Here is a 19,837-nt window from a genome sequence, read left to right on the forward strand (position 1 = left end):
CCAGAATGCTGGATTGTAAGTACAAAGGGCTTAGGTCTATAGTCACTATTGGTTAAGCCAACCAGCTATCGCACCTTGGTGACGCTGACCTCTGGAATATATCTGTGCCATTGAAGACTTGTCCCAGGATACCTGGCCCCTCAGCATATACAGGTTATTAAAAATTTGGGTCCTTGATCACCTTATCTGTCCAAAAAGAATAATATTAATTGCCCATACATGTAGTGTATTAGTTTGCTACGACTGATTTAACAAAAGACCACCCACCATACTGGGTGGCTTAAACAATAGAAATTTAATGCCTAATGGTTCTGGAGCCTAGAAGTCCAAGGACTTTAAAGACCCTGTCTCCAAATACAGCCCTATTCTGAGGTACCAGGGCTAGGATTTCAACACCTGAGTTTTGAAGGACACAACTCAAACCATAGCAGGTTGTCTTTCTTCGTTTCTACAATAAATAGGGCTGAGCAACTGACGGTGGAAGTGGGATGAGTAGGGAGGAGGGAGTGGCGAGGAGCGGAAGGGTGGAAAGAAATCTGAGCACAGGGCTGCCTAGTGAAGGGAAAGTGTTAAGTAAGAGAAGTCAGATATCAGGGAGGCAACACCACCAACTCGATACTAAAAGCATGTACCATATACTTCTCTTTGCGCAAAATACGACATTTCATAAGAACAGATGAATGTTTCATGAAAACTCTTCATATGCATGCATTGGTCTTATAGTTTACTGATAAAATGTGCTCTTCTGAATAAAAAAAAAAACCAACAATGCCTTTAATCTTTTGGAGTTTTCTATACATATGAATTTCCCCAATCTCTCTTTTTTAAAGATTTTATTTTTAAGTAATCTCTACACCCAGGGTTGAACTCACAACCCCAAGATCAAGGGTCATATGCTCTACCAGCTGAGCCAGCCAGGCGCCCCTTCCCCAAATCTCTTAACCGTTAAAGAAAAATAGTTAATAGATTACCTCAGAAATTTATTTATTTATTTTTAAAGATTTTATTTATTTTATTTGACAGAGAGAGATCACAAGTAGGCAGAGAGGCAGGCAGAGACAGAGGGGGAAACAGGCTCCCTACTGAGCAGAGAGCCCGATGTGAGGCTCGATCCCAGGACACTGAGATCATGACCTGAGCCGAAGGCAGCGGCTTAATCCATTGAGCCAGCCAGGCGCCCCTTCCCCAAATCTCTTAACCGTTAAAGAAAAATAGTTAACAGATTACCTCAGAAATTAAAAAAAAAAAAAAAGATACAAAGGCATCCAACATTTCCAACTGAGACCATAAGCAGGGATGTTACAGTCCTATTCAGATGCTCCTACGATGTGGTTTGCTATGGCTGACTTGGGAAAAAAAGAGAGGTCATGGCTATCAGGGGTGGCCTGGCAAGAGGAAGGGGTGGAAAAACACAAATCTTGGCTCAGTCCTGCAGATCACTAATAAAGATTAGGGAGCTATTGTAGGAGGAGTTGATGTGTTTTGTGAATGAGAGCTTAAAGCAACTTGACCCCAGCCGAGGTAGGCTCGGCTCCATCAGAATCCCAGAATGGAAAGGCCTGTAGCCTGAGCGATGTCTCTGCCAGGAGCCCCGCCCAGCCAGGTTCCTATACCAAGGACCCTGAGTGCCAGGGAGATTGGAGGAGGGAGACTCTGAAAGAGTGAGAGGGGCTGCCCTGTTATACGGGGCTGTGGTTTGGGCTAGCCTCAGGCTTCAGTGCTAAGGGGGAATTAAAGCGAGTGCTGAGTCACCCCAGCAGAGTTGCTAGAAGTCAGAGGTGGGCACTTCTGAGTTTTGGTGGTCACACAGTGTGGCTTCTGGTGGGCCACAATCCATCTACGCTGGAGCTCATCTGAGTTTTGGTGGTCACACAGAGTGGCTTCTGGTGGGCCACAATCTGTCTACACTGGAGCTCACCAACAAACAGTGGAAAGAGGAAAGAGAACTACTCGATGCCGGAAGTTGTACCTTCCAGGCTTAACCTTCAACTTAACTGCCTCTGCTTTGTCTATTGGGTGCCCTATCCACGAGCCAGGTTGTCATCACAGGGTCATTTCTTACTGCAAGCAGCATAATAACTTGTGCAGGGGTTACTACATGCCATCTTCTGTTTTAAGGGCTTCACGAATAAGAACTCATTTAATCTACACAGCAGGTGAGGAAATGGAGGGCACAGAGATGAAGTATGGGCCTAAAAGTATAGTGCTCAAAAGTGGCAGAGCCAAGATTACAACCACAGCTGCCTGATGTGAGAGACTACCCTCACCATCCCTGCAACTGACCGCGGCCTCGTCCCTGTGTATAAGGGAGGACAGTGGAGGCAAGTGAGCCCGGCGATCAAGAACCGACGGAGTGGAGAGGGGGTGGGGATTCTTCCACAGAAGCTCATTTTCCATATAACTGAAGGCCAGCCCTTTATGTGTGTGGGAATGTACCAGTGACAGTGTAGTTGGATAGAGATCTTTCTAAAATTTACTTTCCAATAGAAGACTCTAAACATGTGGTCACCCTTTCTGAAAGTCAAATGGCTTCATTGCCAGCATTATTCACACATTCCCCACACACTTACTGATTGCTCGTGCTGTTGATGCCAGTGGCGATTGCGTGGGACCTGGGCTGAATGAGCTTTCTACTCTGTATGGGACGACAGAGCCCTAGTGCTCTAGCAAGATGCTGTAGTAGGCTGCTGGGTATGTCCTCAGCTGGAAACAAATGCCTTAAGGTTCCCTCCAGAAAGAGGTAGACTCAGCTGATTCCCATTTAAGTGGTCCTGCCACCTATTTGCTTTGTGACCTTGAGCAAGTCATTGAGCTTTTGTAAAGCTCTGTAAAAGGGGGATAAAGAGACTTCCTACCTCAAGCGTTAGGAGAACCCAAGGAGATAATGCAGCCTTTCCCAGTCCTGAGCTAGGCCCATCTGACTGAGAAAAAGAACATAGGCGATTGGTTGACACAGCTCGAGAGTTATGCCCATACTAAGTAGGCACTCAGCAAGTGGCAACTGGAATGGAATACACAGTAGGCCACCTCGCTGGTTCAACTCACCCACCTTGGCTGTGTTTCACTTTCTCCACCTGCACATAGATCTAATAATACTTGCCACCTACGCACCTTACTGTTGTTGTCGGGGAGCAAAAATTCCTATCCCCTTCAAGGGTCCTTCCAGCTGGACTAAGAAGCCACTGACTTGAGACAGACTGATAGGAGAAAATCACATTCAATGGCATACCTACAGGGAATCCACACAGATGTGGAAATTCTGAAGACAGACAAACGGAGGTCTGTGTGTCATCCTAAACTAAGGAGAAGGGAGTAGAGGTCTGAGACTTCAGAGGAACGGAAAGTACTTCACAGGGCGATGAGAAGAGCAGATACTGGTAATTCGATGTTTGTTCTGCTATCCAGATGGGTCACTCAGATAAAATGTATCTCTGCTAATAACCCTTATTCTGGAAAGACCTTCCAGTTTAGATTCTTCTGGGTAGTTAAGGGAGGAGCAAAAATTTCTCTTGAGCCTGCAGGGTCCTGATTGCCATGGGCTCAAAATAATCCAATAACCCTTATTCTGGAAAGACCTTCCAGTTTAGATTCTTCTGGGTAGTTAAGGGAGGAGCAAAAGTTTCTCTTGAGCCTGCAGGGTCTTGATTGCCATTGGCTCAAAATAATCCACATGCCAGAGTGGCACATTCTGGGGGGGAGGGGACTGTTCCAACCCCTTCACTGTTGTGAGGGTTATCGTAGACAAATGCCGTGGAGAGCGGGGAGTCATTAGAAGATGGACATCTAACAAAGTAGAAACCTTTGAGCTTTCAGAGCTATGGGGTTGTCATGTGGAGACCTGCTCTCTTCATCTTTCAAATTCCTCTTCAGCATTTCAGTTACGTTAGAAGTGAAGTGCTCCCATCTGGGCCCCAAGCTGGTGTACACGTATCTAGGAAAGTGTTCTGGCCTCTGGCAGCCCAAATTCCAGCTTACCTCTTGCCAAAAGTCCTTTGAGTGACAAAATAACTTCTTATTACTGCCACAGCCCTGTGCTATTTAATGTACAGGGAGCACAGGACAGTCTTATTCGCTCTGTTAAGAAAAAATTACGAGGTCTGAACTGTCAAAGACTATGTGAGGAGATGAATAATTTCCTTCCAGGAAGACTTGCTAAAAAAGCACTTCAGTTCATTATTCCTTTATTTACTTCACAAGTGTTTATGGAGCACCTATTATATGGAAGACCCTGTTCTGGGCCCTAAAGGATTTAGGAGTGGACGAACCAGACAAAGTCCCTGTCCTCATGTATAGTACATTCTTCAAAGGGTAGACAGACAATAATCAAATAAATAGATCCATTAACAAGATGATTTCAGATAGTGATAAGGATTATGAAGAAAATGAGAGGGGGTAATTGGTTAGAGGTTGACTATGGCGGGAGAAGCAGTTTAATTGGGATACTTGAGAAAAGTCTTCTCCAAACCCATTCATCTTACTCTGACTAGAAGTCCCAGGGCTCAGGTGTCCACCACTAGAGATTTGTCACTCTACCAGGGATTCCCTTCAAATCGTAAACCCTACTACCCAAAGGGGTCACACTTACAACCGCTAACACCTTAAAGTGGATTTGGTGTCAAATCCTTTCCTCCCCATCCTGAGCAATGAAGCCCTTGGGGGCCACGGGACGGAGCGGAGCGTAGGATGGGGTGGGGGTAGAGGGGAGCCCTTTGCAGTTTCTGCGTCATCATTTCCGCCTTCTCATCAAGGTGCTTTACCCCTCAGGAAAAATCTTTAGATGACGAGTGACTAGAAATCGGTTTGAGAGGTTTCCAAAGCTGTAGATCTTGTGATCACTGTTGCCATACCTGCATTCTTCCCTTCCTATCAACAAACACTGGAAAAGCTCTGATTCATGGCGTCGGGCTTGCCATGCGGGCTTCTTGTTCTGAGTCAGAGTGGAAGAGCTCAGAGGCCTTCGGTTGGTAGGGCTTAGTAATGAGGAAGGAAACGGTTACTAGGAAATGAAGAGTTGCACTCATCAAAGTGATCGGTAACCAAAGAACGGTGACTTGGTTCTTTGTTACATGGTGGAATAGAAAAGAGTAGGTGTGTGACAGAACCAGGCCCAGATGACCCCGCACTGCTCAAAGGGCCAATGCCAGCTTCCTATGAAGCCGCCTAGGAAGTAGGTGGGGACGGCCCCAGTGGTACCTCCATATTGTTTGTTTTTGCTTTTCCCGAAATAAGCAATTTCAATCTTTCATTTCCATGTGGGAACACTCCCACTTTCCCCTGTCCCCCATATGTGGGTGTGTAAAGAAACTAGACTTTGCGGGCGCTGATCAATGACCTGAATCTGGAAGTTTTCCTCAGAGCAGCTCTCCTCTCACCCACCTTTGAAGTGCCCTGTCCTTAATGACTGCTCAGTAAACTGGCATAACACCTGAGGTTGGTAGAACATTCTAGAAACATTTAGAACTCAGAAACAATAGGGATGCCTGGGTGGCTCAGAGGGTTAAGCATCTGCCTTCAGCTCAGGTCATGATCCCGGGGTCCTGGGATAGAGTTCCACATTGGGTTCTTTGCTCAGCGAGGAGCCTGCTTCTCCCTCTGCCTCTGCCCCTCCCCCTGCTTGTGCTCTTTCTCTCTCTCTCTCTCTCTCTCTGTGTCAAATAAATAAACAAAAACTTAAAAAAACCCTCAGAAACAATAATATATAGCACTTAGCACGTGCCTAGGAGATGTGCTGTTACAGTTTTCTTTTTTAAAAAAGATTAATTTATTTTAGAGAGAGAGAGCGCACGCATGCTTGAGAGCGCAGAGCAGGTTGAGGGGAAGAGGGAGAGGGAGAATCCTGGAGCACATTCCCTGCTGAGCGCCAAGCCAAGGACACAGGGTTCCATCCCAGGACACTTGAGATCATGACCTTGGTCAAAATCAGGAGTGGGCCACTTAACTGACGGAGCCCTCCAGGCATCCCTATAATTTTCTATCTAATTACACACTTCCTCTTGCAGTAACTCCATGGGGTACCTATCCTGTTATCATCTCCTTTTTCCCGATTAGGAGACTGAGGCCTGAGGAGATGAACTAAGTTGCCTGCCGTGGAACGGCATGGCAGGATCTAAATGTAGACAGCCCTCTTCCTCTGCCTGTCGCGTAATCATTATGCTATTCCCGTTTGTTCCATGGTCTGCGACAAGTGTTACCCAGCTCTCGGTGTTCCTGGCTGCTCTGTGGGTTTGAGTAAACTCTGTCTCTGTTGCTCACTCCACATATTATCTCCTTCCTAACTCCTTCCAGAAAAGATCAGAGGTGGTCACTTAGCCCCTAAGGGATTCAACCCCCTTAGAATAGTTCACCAAATGTTTCCCAGCTGACTTATAATTATTTGTTCCCCACCACACATTTCCCCCCTGCTCCTTCCTCAGAGAATCAGGGCTCCGAACTGCTGAAGCCCAAATGAGCACCATATAGCATTTTCTGGAAACTCTGAGTTGGGAGGCCCCATGCCCAGAGATGGCTTTGGCAGATATTCCGCTTTCAGAAATGACTGATTTCATTTTCAGACACTGAGCCAAGGCAAAATTTGGCCGAACACTTATGAGGACCCAGAGTTTGGTTATTATATATGTTGGGGGCCCTCAGAGAGAGCAGTTGGATCGAGGGCTTGATGGGCTTAGCTGTGCCTGGTTAGCGGGTCTTAGCAGTGTGCTTCTGATGAGAGCGCCATGAGTTTGTGTCTTGCCCCTCCAGACCTGCGCTGAGGGGGAAAATCTGAAATCTTCCAACCAAAGATCCATGCACATTCCCTGAGGAATGGGACAACACGGTTTCAGGAAGGAAGGTGCCAAACGTGTACTCATTCACCATGATCTGCAGGTCCATTTCAAGATGTCTCCTACAGAAGACAACAGTGCAGCCCTAGATTCTCCCACTGCTCAGGCCATCTGGCAGTTTTCTCTCCCTTTTCGACCACACTTTTCTTCTCAAACCCTTTCTTAAAATTCACTGATTCCATGCTAATAACCCATTAAAAGGGTTTTTACCTAGGGGAGGATTAAAAGCTTGCCTTCTTTTCCACAGGAAGAACAAGAGGACATAAGCTCACAGTTAAGCAAAGGGGATTTGTCTGATTACCACAGACTCGCTCCCAACATCCCCTCCGCTCATTAATTAGGTATTACTTCAGCACCTGAATCACTGATTTCCAGTTTATTACTTGGTACGTAGCCGTTCGTTGCTTCAAGATGGCTGTGTCTGAGTTTTGTTTGCTTGAATGTTTGCTGTTCCTGACAAAGTCTTCAAAGGGCTTCTTACAAACTTAGGTCACATTTGAAATATTCAAAAAGGTTGAATGACATGAAACAAAAACCTAGAGGCATTGTTCTCCAGTTTACAAGGGCAAACGTTACACATTCCCATCTGGGACAGAGTCGTGCATGGTTTGTGGTAGTGGTGGTTCCCGGGGCCTATGGCGGCCTTGCAGTGAGCCCTTTACACCACCGTGTGCTCTAAAAGCACTGAGAAGAGTCTAGAAAGCTTGAGCCGACTGAGGGCCGGCACTCTCTAAAGACGCTAGTCTTCACTGCGTAAGAACCACCCCCCTCACTGAACACTGGAGGGGAAGGCCCTTCATCTGAGCACTCCAGGAAGTCAAATGAGAGAGGAAAATGGTCTCCATTTACTGAGCACTTGCTGTGTTCAAAGAAGTTCACATGCATTATCTTTTTTCATTGTCACAGCAGCTCTGTGAGGTAGAAAATGTTAGGAACGGGGCACCTGGGTGGCGCAGTCGGTTAAACCTCTGACTCTTGGTTTTGACTTGGGTCCTGACCTCAGGGTCATGGGATCAAGCCCCATGTTGGGCTCTGCGCTCAGCAAGAAGTCTGCTTCTCTCCCTCTCGGTACCAATACCCCCACCCCCGCTCACACGCCCATGCACACTTTCCCTCTCTCTAAAATAAATAAAAGCTTAAAAAAACTGTTGTGATCATCCTCATCTTACAGGAAACCAAGGATCAGAGGAATTTGAAAACTCTCCTGAGCTCATTCAGCTTGTAAGTGGGATAGCTGTGACTCAAAGTGAGGTCATAAGAGGCCACTGCCTGTGCATTTTGTCACGGCCCTATTCTGTCCCTCGCAGGACCCAGTGCAAGAAGGTGGGACTGAAATTGGACTGTAGGGATGGTTTAACCACCCCTTGGGTTTCCTCAATTTTAAGATCCCATTGGGTATCTAAGAGGCACCACTCATTTAGAGATAGCCTTGGGAAAGAACACAAACGCAATGGTTTTGGTAAATTGGACGCCAGTGTCACGGTCAAGATCATGGCTATGACCACCTCTGCCTCTTTATGGATGCCTCAGTCTCCTCAACTCTCAAAGAGGGGATAATAACTGAACCTAACTCACAGGGTCATAAACAAGTTCATACAGATAAGGTACTTAGAAGAACACCTGGCACATTCAGTTGTGTATAAGTGTTAGCTGTTAGCATTACATCATCATTATTATTATTTTAGCTGCATCACCACCATCATAATGATACATTCTGATTTCAGAAATAATCCAATGTGGAAAATGTCCTTTTTGAAAGTGAAGAAATACAGTGAAGAAATGCCGTGACTGCTGGCATGGGTTACGTGGATTGTCTGACAGTATCATTATCGATGTGACCCAAGCCTTAGCCACTTGTGTCACCCCAGGAGTGTCTCTCTCTCTCTCTCTCTCTCTCAAATCCTGGGGATTTTACATTTACCCCTCAGTCAGGCGTTCACTGGGCAGCGAGATGTGTGTGGTTCTATCCCCTGTCCGGGGGCCGATCTCAGCCATTCTTCCCTATGGGCCACTGCTCACGGCTGAACTTGGCACCGCGTGGAGCTCCTGGACAGCGGCCATGGGCATCAGCTCCAAGCTGAACAAGGAGCAGGCTCTCCTCCCCTTGTAGCCTTTGCAAATTCGACCTCGCAGAGTTCTGTAGGAGTATCCAACTTCAGCGGAGGGCTGGGGCGAAGGGTAACTGGAGAGATTTCAACGAGGGACGGACGATGTGAACTATACATTAAATGTACTTTTTGCTTTTGTGTTGTGCAGCAGAGAAGCATGAAAGAATTATCTCCCACAAGGGTCTTTTGTGGACACATTGGGTTCCCGGCCTTGCTCTCCCCTATTAAAGGCTGTGCACTTCTCAATAAGGCTTCCATTTCCAAGGTGGGGATGACTGCCTTCCTATTGGGAAATCCCACCCCAGAATAGTAAACTTTAAGCACTGTAAGCTCCTTGTCGGTATTAACTACTGCACTTCATAGATTAGGAAATGTGCACACTTCTTTTTTAAATTTTTAAATTTTTTTGGAAATGTGCACATTTCATATTTTAACATTTACGAAAGCAGGGTGTCTCAAAAGCAAGGTGTTCAAGGTGTGTAGAGTTTAAGGGGTAACCTGCCTTTTCTTTTTGAGTGGTACATAAATTAATGGTCTATCTTACAACCGATGATGTCTTAGGGTCAATGAGATATAACAATTTAATCCTCACGACTCCATCATGGTGGAACCTTTTCTTTGAGATTTAATTTTTAATTTTTTTTTAGCTCCAGTGTGGAGCCCAATGTAGGGCTTGAGCTCATGACCCTGAGATCAGGACCTGAGCAGAGATGAAGAGTTAAACCCTCAACCTACTGAACCACCCAAGTGCCCCACTGAAGATTTTATTTTTTTTTAAGATTTAATTTATTTATTTGACCCAGAAAGAGAGAGCACAAGTAGGCAGAGAGGCAGGCAGAGAGAAAGGGGGAAGTAGGCTCCCTGCGGAGCAGAGAGACTGATGCGGAGCTTGATCCCAGGACCCTGAGATCATGACCTGAGCTGAAGGCAGAGGCTTAACCCACTGAGCCACCCAGACGCCCCTGAAGATTTTTTTAAATAATCTCTACACCCAATGTGGGACTTGAACTCACAACCCAGAAATCAAAAGTCACGTGCACCACCGACTGAGCCCACCAGGCGCTCACCGGGGACTACTTTTATCAACATTTGACAGATGATGTATTTGAGGCTCTGAGAGGTTACGCAGCTTGTAACCTTAAGGTTACTCAAAGCCCCACGGTTGGTAAATGGTTAATGTGAACGTAGGCAGGCTGACTCAAAAGCCCATACCCTTAGAAGGTGATCAAATCCACAGGGATCAACATGTCTCCCATGGGGCCCCATTAATTATTAAGGACCATCCAGTCCAATTCAAAGTGAGAAATAGAAACACTTTCCAAAGGGTCACAAAACCTGCCAGGTTCTCCCTGCCAAGTAATATTGTTAACACAAAGCAAGTGCTGGTGTTTTCTTTCTCCTGCATTCAGACTGTGTTCCAGAGGCAAAGAAGTAAACCAACCACAGAGCCACCTACCCCAAGAGTTGGCAGAAGCTTTGAAGTGGAAAATTTCTTGCTTTCTTTTGGAGGCTAGGTCAGCTTCAATCTCTGCAAAGGGAAGCTGGGCGAGGATTTACTAATTCTGCACTAACACCATCTCTGGGGTGACACAGCTTTGTGACACCGTTATTTTTCTTGTCTTGTCTATTCAACAGGTGTATTTCGACCACTCGTTTCCTATGAGCTCGTGACAGAAAGGAAGAAGTTTGACACCAGAAACAGAGATTGATGTCTTCAATCTGTGTCTGCATCGAACGAGCAAGAAGCCAAAACACTTCAAAGTGAGAGTGGCCCAGCCCTGCCCCACTTCGAAAACTCGGAGGAAAACAGCGTTAGAAGGTCAAATAATGCACGAGTCTTAGAGGAGTGTGTTCTAAGAGTTTCCAAATGCCGCCAGTTGTGCAGTGTGCATTCTTCCCTTTGGGACACAGGCCTTTGTAAAACAGGATTTTCTTATCATCGGGTAGCCAAAAGCAAGTTAGGAAATAATAGAAACAAAAAAAGAAATAAACTTCATACTATATCTGACATGGAGATCAGGAAACGTCATTCCTCGTATCAAGTGCATGTTGCGGGGGAGTTTTGTTTGTTTGTTTGTTTTTAAGAATGCCTCACTGTTCTCATTTCCACATGTTTTGTGATACATGTCATATTTTATACAAAAACTTAAATATGAGAGTGCCTGTGTGGCTCAGTCGGTGAAGTGTCTGCCTTCCCCTCAAGTCACAGTCCTGGGGTCCTGTGATCAAGCCCTGCATCGGGCTCACTGCTCGGCGGGAAGCCTGCTTCTCTCTCTCCCTCTCCCCCTGCTTGTCATCTCAATAGATGCATAAAAAAGTGACAAAATTCACCAATTTCTTGATAAAAACACTCAATATTCCATGAATAGAGGGAATTTCCTCATCCTGATAAAAGGAGTCTATGAAAGACTTACAGCTAATATTATAAATAATGACAAAAGACTAAATACATTTCCCTTGAAATAAGGAACAAGACAAGGATGTCCGGTCTCACTGTTTATGCTCAGCTTCGTACTGTAGGTTCTAGCCAGGGCAATCAGGAAAGAAAGAAAGAAAGAAAGAAAGAAAGAAAGAAAGAAAGAAAGAAAGAAAGAAAGAAGAGGAAGGGAGGGAGGAAGAAAAGACATTTAGGGGCGCCTGGGTGGCTCAGTGGGTTAAGCCTCTGCCTTCGGCTGGGGTGATGATCTCAGGGTCTTGGGATCGAGCCCTGCATCGGGCTCCTTGTTCAGAGCAGAGTCTGCTTCTTCTTCTGCCTGCCCCTTCCTCGCTTATACACGTGCACATTCCCTCTCTGACAAATAAATTAATAAAATCTTTTTTAAAAGCCCATAAATATGAATTGCTTTACCTTGTTCTCTGTTGTAATTTTCAGTGTCAATTAAAGTGATTCAATCTCCCTGTTTTAAAATTGTGTAATAAAGGCTATGACTCACATCTTGGTTGTTTGTTTGCTGTTTGTTTATTTAGCACCAACTAAAGGTGGAAACCGTGTTTTGCTCTTTGCTATTTGTATGAGCTCTCTGTGAGCCCGTGTTGTGTGATAGCGATAGGTTCTCATTTTATTTTATTATTATTATTTTTTTATTATGTTATGTTAGTACAAGATATATAATAGTTAAACACATTTAAAAACTTCTAACAGGGGCGCCTAGGTGGCTCAGTGGGTTAAAGCCTCTGCCTTCAGCTCAGGTCATGATCCCAGGGTCCTGGGATGGAGCCCCACATCAGGCTTTCTGCGCAGCAGGGAGCCTGCTTCTTCCTCTCTCTCTCTCTTTGCCTGCCTCTCTGCCTACTTGTGCTCTCTCTCTGTCAAATAAATAAATAAATAATCTAAAAAAAAAAAACTTATTAACAGAGGGTGCCTGGGTGGCTCAGTTGGCTAAGCAACTGCCTTCGGCTCAGTTCATGATCCTGGAGTCCCAGGATTGAGTCCTGAATTGGGCTCCCAGCTTCCCAGGCAGGTCGTAGGGAGGTCTGCTTCCTCTGACCTTCTTCCCTCTCGTGCTCTCTCTCACTGTCTCTCTCTCAAATAGATAAATAAAATCTTTTTAAAAATGTTTAAAAAATAAGTAAAAAATAAAAACTGCTAACAGAGACGCTAGACTTCTAAATTGAGAGCTAAGGAACACAGACTGACCTTTCAGAAGGTCAGACTCGGCAAAGCTATCCCCACAGTTGGTTGTGCCCCCCATGATACGCCCTGTCTGTCCTGCTCTTTTCCTTCTATTTCTTTTCTGCTATTAGTTTTGGAAGCACAGCGCTGCTCTGCTTATCTTTAAAATTACTTGGAGATAATATCCTGAAGTGCGACAAGTGCAGCTGTGGTTTGGAAAATCACTCGTTGGTCATTCCAATGAGTTGGGCCATTTTCCACTTTCTGAAAGAAATTCTGCCCTCCTGGCCACCGTCTGTCCCACGTCTAAAGGCAACACTTCCCACGGGTAAAAGCAATCGTTCTGTTCACTGTAACCACTCTTTGGGAAGGACTAATGCTATCTCCCACACGCCTATCCCCTCATGCTTTTATTCTTAAAAGTAGTGGCAGAGAATTGTGCGCTCTGGGGTGGAGTTTCACTACCACGCTTGACCACCTCTGTTGGGATTTGTGTCTCCGTGTGTGTCATGACTCATCTCATGATGAGACAACACTAATTGGAAGTTAAAGTGTCTAATATTTCTCCTTCGCTTGAACGATTTCTCACCCGTCCGAGAAAAGGGATGTTCGCAGTTCTGCCCTGTTGAGTTCTGGGGAGATGTGAATTTTAGTGTGTTCAGAGAGAGGTGCAACCGTCGCCAGAGTTCATCTTAGAAATGTGGGATTTTCATAACCTCAAAAAGAAACTCCATGCCCTTTAGCTCTCACTTCCCTTCCCCCACTCCCCACCACCCATCTTAAGCTTAACCACCAGTGTTCTCCCTGTCTCTACAGATGTCTCTCTCCTGGGCTTCCACACGAACGGAATCACAGAGTGTGTGGTCTTTTGTGACTGGCTTCTTTACCTTAGCACGTTTTCAAGGTTCCTCTCCGTTACAACATGTTCGCTAGTTCCTTCCTTTGCATGGCTGAACACATCATGAATTTACATTTTCTTTTAGTGATGGGACTGAGTGGGGACCAGTGAGTAGGGGCTAAGACAAGGTGTCAGTGGGCAGAATGAACCTTTGGACCTGACGATTCTGGGATTCTCTGAGAATAGATGGGACACATGGATATTATGTAGGATTTGTAAGTCCTTATCAGTGGACAGAGCCCTTTGGTCTGGGTTCGCATCAGACCGCAGTTTCCAGGCTTGCTGTACTAGACATGCTAATAATTTGCCTGCTTTTCCACAGAGAATCTGCATGTTGCTTCTGTGAGCCTAAATGTCTGTGGGACCCAGCCCTTCCCTATGTTGTCTGATCACAGCGGGATGGGTGGGCATTGGACCAAGGATGGCCGTTTCATAGGAAGGTCAATGCTCTCTGTGGAACTCCGTGGCCTGGCTTCAGAAGATAAACTTGAGCAATCAGATTCCTTTCTCGGGCATAGGGTAGAGGGCCGCGGAGACTCTGAGCCACCATCTGAGACTGAAAGGCTCTAAGAAAGATGCGGGATGGGGTCAAAGGTGAGGGACCATGTATGAGCAAAAGTGAGGAGAAAATCAGTCAACAGAAAGAAGTGAATGGAGCAGACCAGAGACTGGGAGAGATCCTGAGCTTCCTGTCCAGGGCTAAACGTGTGTGTGTGTCCACGTGCATGCACACACATGTGTGTCTGTGTGTGGTAGGTGTGGGTGCATTGTGGGGGGACACTAACAACAAAATCTTCACCCCAAGGTCAGATGCATATGTAGATCCTGGAGACCAAGTGGCATGAGGGATGGTCAGGCTCAGTGGGCAATGGGAGTACTCCAACCCCAGCCCTGTAAAGCTGTGCCTTTCATTAATCATTGGTTTTCTGTTTTTGAAATGCCTGTTGGGGAAAGCAGCTGTTATCAAGCAGAAAGAAACTTGGGGAGGTGGGTAAGAGAAAAGGGACTGATAAAACTATTTTTCTGGATTTTCTTCTTTCAGTATGCATCTATAGAGACCCATACGGACTATAGTCATGAACTTATTGAAGTCTCAAAACAGTGACTCCAAACTCCTTGTGATCCCACAGCCTACTGACATGGGTAAGGCTGAATGTCCAGTTTCTTTACCCAAAGTTAGCTGAAAGCATTTCCCTTGAGGCTGGCACAGGGAGGGAACTTCTGAAGTTTGAACCCCAGGGTAGCCTCCTGCTTGGCGGGGGGGGGTGTGGAAAGCAAGATTTGATACCTTTTAAAATGTTCTTTTCCAAAGGTAAAATGCTTTTCTCTTCCCTAGTCCACACATACTACATGTCATGCTGGAAAAGAAATCAAAATATACACAAAAGTGCACAGAAGACTGAAAAACTATCTGCAGTAACCCCACATCCAGATATGCCACTGATCACATGGCGCTGTGTGTTCATTGAAGCCTTGCTTGCTCTGTTCACATCATGGTCCCTGGCATTCCACCAGCACAAGCCAGCGTGCCTGTGGGCTCCGAGGCACACCAGCATGGCAGAGCCAAGCACAAGTTGAATCAACCCTGCCACCTGCTGCCCAACCTAATCTCCTAAGCAGCTTTTTGGCCCTTGAAAGCTCATTTTCTTTTCAAAATCCCTATTATTTCTATTTTTGTAATCCAAGGTTAATGTATGTTTGCTATACAAATTCAAACAGAAGAGAAGCTGACGTCAAAAATGAAAGTCCCCTTTCCATAATCACACCCCCCAGAGGTACCCCTATGACCAATTTAGTGCATATCCATCTTGATCTTGGCATTTACATGCCTATATATGGGTCATTCATTCATTTATTCAAAAAACTTTTTTTAGGGTCTCCTGTGTGCCATGCTAGACACCAGGGCTGGAGCTGTGGGAAAGAAAAAAAAAACTCTTCCTTTTCAAGTTCCTGGGTGGCTGAGTTGGTTAAGCATCTGCCTTTGTCTGGGGTCGTGATCCTAGGGTCCTGGGATGGAGCTCCCTGCTCAGCGGGGAGCCTGCTTTTCCGTCTCCCTCTGCCTGCCACTCCCCCTCTTTGTGCTTTCTCTATCTCTGTCATATAAATAAAGTATTTTTTTAAAAAAAGAAAATATTTTTTAAAAATCTCTTCTTTTTTGGAGCTTACATGTTAGTGTAGGGAGACAGGTAGTAAAGAAACAATGGATCCATAATACGCTAGGTAATGAAATGGAGAAAATAGGATGGAGTGAGAGAGCTGGGGAGTGCCCTGCAGGGTGTAGACAGGGTTGCTATTTTATAGAAAAGGAAAGACTCTCAGGGAAGGTGACATTTGGGCAGGGTCCTTTAAAAAGTGAGGCAATAATCAATGTGGGTATCTGGGCCAAAACCAAAGGGCTGAGGCAGAAATAGACCTGAGAAACATCAAGGAGGCTTGCTGGCTGGAATAGAGTGACTCCAGGGGGAGGACAATAAGAGACAAGGTCACAGAAGTAACAGTGTTGAGGTAGGGGGAAGTGACTCCTTGGCATAAAGGTGCAAGGAGAGAAAAGAACAGTCCAGAAGCCCCATGAGAACTGAACTCTGGAGGAGGGACCCTGTGACTGCAGACACTGGAAAGTTTTGAGGAGAGAAGAGAGGCAGGATCTAACCTAAGAGTTTTAAAGGATCACTCTGACTGCTGTGTTGAGAATAGACTAAAGAAGTTAGAATAGTAACAGGAAAGTCAGTCAAGGTAGACAGCAGAAGTTGAATCTGGGGCACACCAATGTGCAGAAAGAGAAAAGGAATTGAAGGGGCCCAGAAATCTGTATTTTTTTTAAAGCACTATCACAGGTAATTCTGATGCAGGTGCCTATTCCTGCCACTTTTATTCAACACAGTGCTGGCAGTCTTAGCCAGAACAGTCAAGCAAGAAAAAGAGGTAAGAGGCATCTGAAGAAGTAGTAAGAAGCAAAATTGTAAGTGAAGAAAAAAAATTGTGTATATTTGTAGACAACATGATATTAAACATCGAAAACCCTAAGGACCATAGTCAAAAAAACTGTCAGAAATAATAAAGAAGTTTAATAAGGTAGGATACAAAGTCAACATATAAAAGGCAGTCGTTTTTTTTTCAAGATTTCTTTATTGATTTTAGGGAGAGAGTGAGAGTGCGGCAGGCAGAGGGAGAGAGAAACTTCAGCAGACTCCCCACTGAGCGCAGAGCCTGGTGCGAGGTGGGGTTCCATCTTACAAACCTGAGATCATGACCTGAGCCAATATCAGAAAGAGAAATTAAGACGACAATACCACGGCGCTTGCTTCGGCAGCACTTATGCTTAAATTAGAACGATACAGAGAAGATTAGCATGAACCCTGTGCAAAGATGACATGTAAATTCATGAAGCAATCTGTATATTTTTAAAAAATATTTTATTTATTTGTTTGACAGAGAGAGACACAGTGAAAGACGGAACAGAAGTAGGGGGAGTGGGAGAGGGGGAAGCAGGTTTCCCGATGCGGGGCTCGATCCCAGGACCCCAGGACCATGTCCTGAGCTGAAGGCAGACGCTTAACGACTGAGTCACCCAGGCTCCCGCATTCTCTATATATTTTTTAAAGATTTTATTTATTTATTTGACACACAGAGATCACAAGTCGGCAGAGAGGCAGACAGTGGGGGGGGGGCAGGCTCCCTGCTGAGCAGAGAGCCCGATGCGGGGTTTGATTCCAGGACTCTGAGATCATGACCTGAGCTGAAGACAGAGGCTTAACCCACTGAGCTACCCAGGTGCCCCTCTATATTTTTTTAAAATAGAAAAATAATAAAGCATTCTAAAATACCTCAAAAAATAAAACAATACCATTTATAACATCAAAAAGAATAAAATACATAGGAATAAATGTAACCAAAGAGGTAAAAGATCTGTACACGGAGAACAGTAAGACACTGATGAAAGAAAATAAAGAAGACACAAATAAATGGAAAGATGTTCTGTGCTCATGGATTAGAAGACTTAATATTGTTCCAATGTCTATACCATCCAAAGCAATCTACAGAGTCAGTGTAATTCTTATCAAGATTCCAATGGTATTTTTCACAAAACCAGAACAAATGATCCTCAAATTTGTATGAAACCACAAAAGACTCTGAATAGCTAAAGCAATTTTTAGAAAAAAGAGGGAAGCTGGAAGCAGCACACTTCCTGATTTCAAACTGTATTACAAAGCTTTCGTAGTCAAAAGCATATGGTCCTGGCATAGAGACAGCCACGTAGTTCGATAGAACAGAATGCAGAGTGCAGAAATAAACCCATGCATCTATGGTCAATTAATTTTTAATTAACAATTAATTAACAAAGGAGTTAAGACTACGCAATGGGGAAAAGGACAGATTCCTCAGTAAATTGTGTTGGGAAAACTAGACAGCTACATGCAAAAGAATGGAACTCGACCCCCGTCTTAGAGCACACACAAAAACCAACTCAAAATGGGTTAAAGACTTGGCCATAAGATCTGAAACCATAAAACCCCAAGAAGAAAACATAGGAGAATAAGCTCCTTGACATTGGTCTTGGAAATAATTTTTTTTTTTTACAGCAAAAGCAAAAATAAACAAATGGGACTACATCAAACTAAAAAGCTTTTGCACAGCAAAGGAGACATTCAACAGGATGAAAAGGCAACCTACAGAATGGGAGATAATATTGGCAAACCACATACCTGATAAAGGGTTAATACCCAAAATACACAAGGAACACATACAACCCAGTAACAGAAACAAAAACGAAAAAAACATATAACCCAATTTAAAAATGGAAAAGGACCTGAATAGGCATTTTTCCAAAGAAGACATCCAGATGGCCAACAGGCACATGAAAAGATGCTCAACATCACTCATCATCAGGGAAATGAAAATCCAAACAACAGTGAGATTCTACCTCTAACACTGGTTAGGATGGTTATTATCAAAGAGACCAAAAAACCCCACAAAAACCCCACAAATACTGGAGAGGTTATGGAGAAAAAAATGATCCTCATGCACTGTTGGTGGGAATGCAAATTGGTACAACCACTGTGGGAAACAAGATGGAGTCTCCTCAAAAAGTTAATAGAACTACGATGTGATCCAGCGATCCTTCTTACCAAGTACATATCCAAAGGAAATGAAACCATTATCTAGAGGAGATATCTGTACTCCCATGTTCATTGCAGCATTATTTACAATAACCAAGGTGTGGAAACAAGTACCTGTTGATGGATGAAGGCATAAGAAAACGTGGTATATGTACAGATAAAATGGAATTTGATTCAGTCTTTAAAAAGAAGGAAATTGTGTCATTTACAACATGGATAAATATTACAGGATATCGCTAATATGTGAAGTCTAAAATGAAGAAAGAAAAAGAAAAAAGTCAAATTCATAGGAACAGAGAGTAGAACTGGGGGTTGCCAGGAACTGGGAAGTGGGGAAATTGAAAGGGGCTAGGAAAGGGATACAAACTTCCAGTTATAAGATGAAGTAGTTCTAAAAAAAAAAAAAAAGAAAGAAGGAAACAGTTCTGAAGATCTAATGTATAACATGCTACCTAGCTGATAATACTGTATTGTATCACTGAAATTTGCTGAGAGTAAAACTTAAGCATTCTTGCAAAAAAAAAAAAAAATCACTGTGAGGTGATGAATGCATTAATTAATCTGATAGTGAGACTCCTTTCACAGTGTATCCAACCTCCATGTTGTACACTATTTTTTTAAGATTTTATTTATTTATTTACTTGGGAGGGAGAGGACAGGGAAAGGGATAAAGGGAGAAGCAGACACCCCACTGAGCGGGGGGCCCGATGCAGGACTCGATCCCAGGACCCCGGGGATCATGACCTGAGCCAAAGGCAGATGCTTAACTAACTGAGCCACCCAAGACCCCTACACTTTAAATATACTACAATTTAATTGTCAATTATGCTTCCATAAAGATGAAAAAAAAAAACAATCAAGCGAACACACCCGCACACATCATTAGACATTTGTATTGTTTTGTAAGCTCACACTTTGTAGGAAAAAGTGTTTCACGAAGCTACATTTCCCCCATACAGCAAATGACAGAAAAAAAAGTTTTCCAAAGTGGAAGGGTAGTAAACACATGTGTTTATTTAAAGACCAATGAAAAGGGTTGGAGTAAGCCACACCCATGCTGCCTTGACTTCCATCATTATGTTTATCATGTATACTCGTGCTTTAGAAACAGAGTAGGTCAATCTGAGTCCTGCTAGGCGCTTCTTTATGAGTTCTCTTGTTGTTTGAGGCACACAGTTGAGGTAGGGGTGCAGAATGGGGATATTTGGATTTGTGTCACAACAAAAAAAAATGTCTTTCCAGTTGCCAAACTATGGAAAGAACCAAGATGTCCTTCAATG

General features: G+C 44.3%; 1 non-coding gene across 1 annotated transcript; it reads left to right on the top strand.

Annotated features, from left to right (window-relative positions):
- The first annotated feature begins 16,734 nt into the window (after positions 1-16,734).
- Positions 16,735-16,841, top strand: LOC123388505. Its single transcript, XR_006603002.1, has one exon. It is a non-coding gene; the product is annotated as a U6 spliceosomal RNA (small nuclear RNA).
- The last annotated feature ends 2,996 nt before the right edge of the window (positions 16,842-19,837 follow it).

The sequence above is a fragment of the Mustela putorius genome, unplaced genomic scaffold (assembly GCF_011764305.1).
Source record: "Mustela putorius furo isolate JIRA1106 unplaced genomic scaffold, ASM1176430v1.1 tig00003899_pilon_pilon_pilon, whole genome shotgun sequence".
Lineage (NCBI taxonomy): Eukaryota > Metazoa > Chordata > Mammalia > Carnivora > Mustelidae > Mustela > Mustela putorius.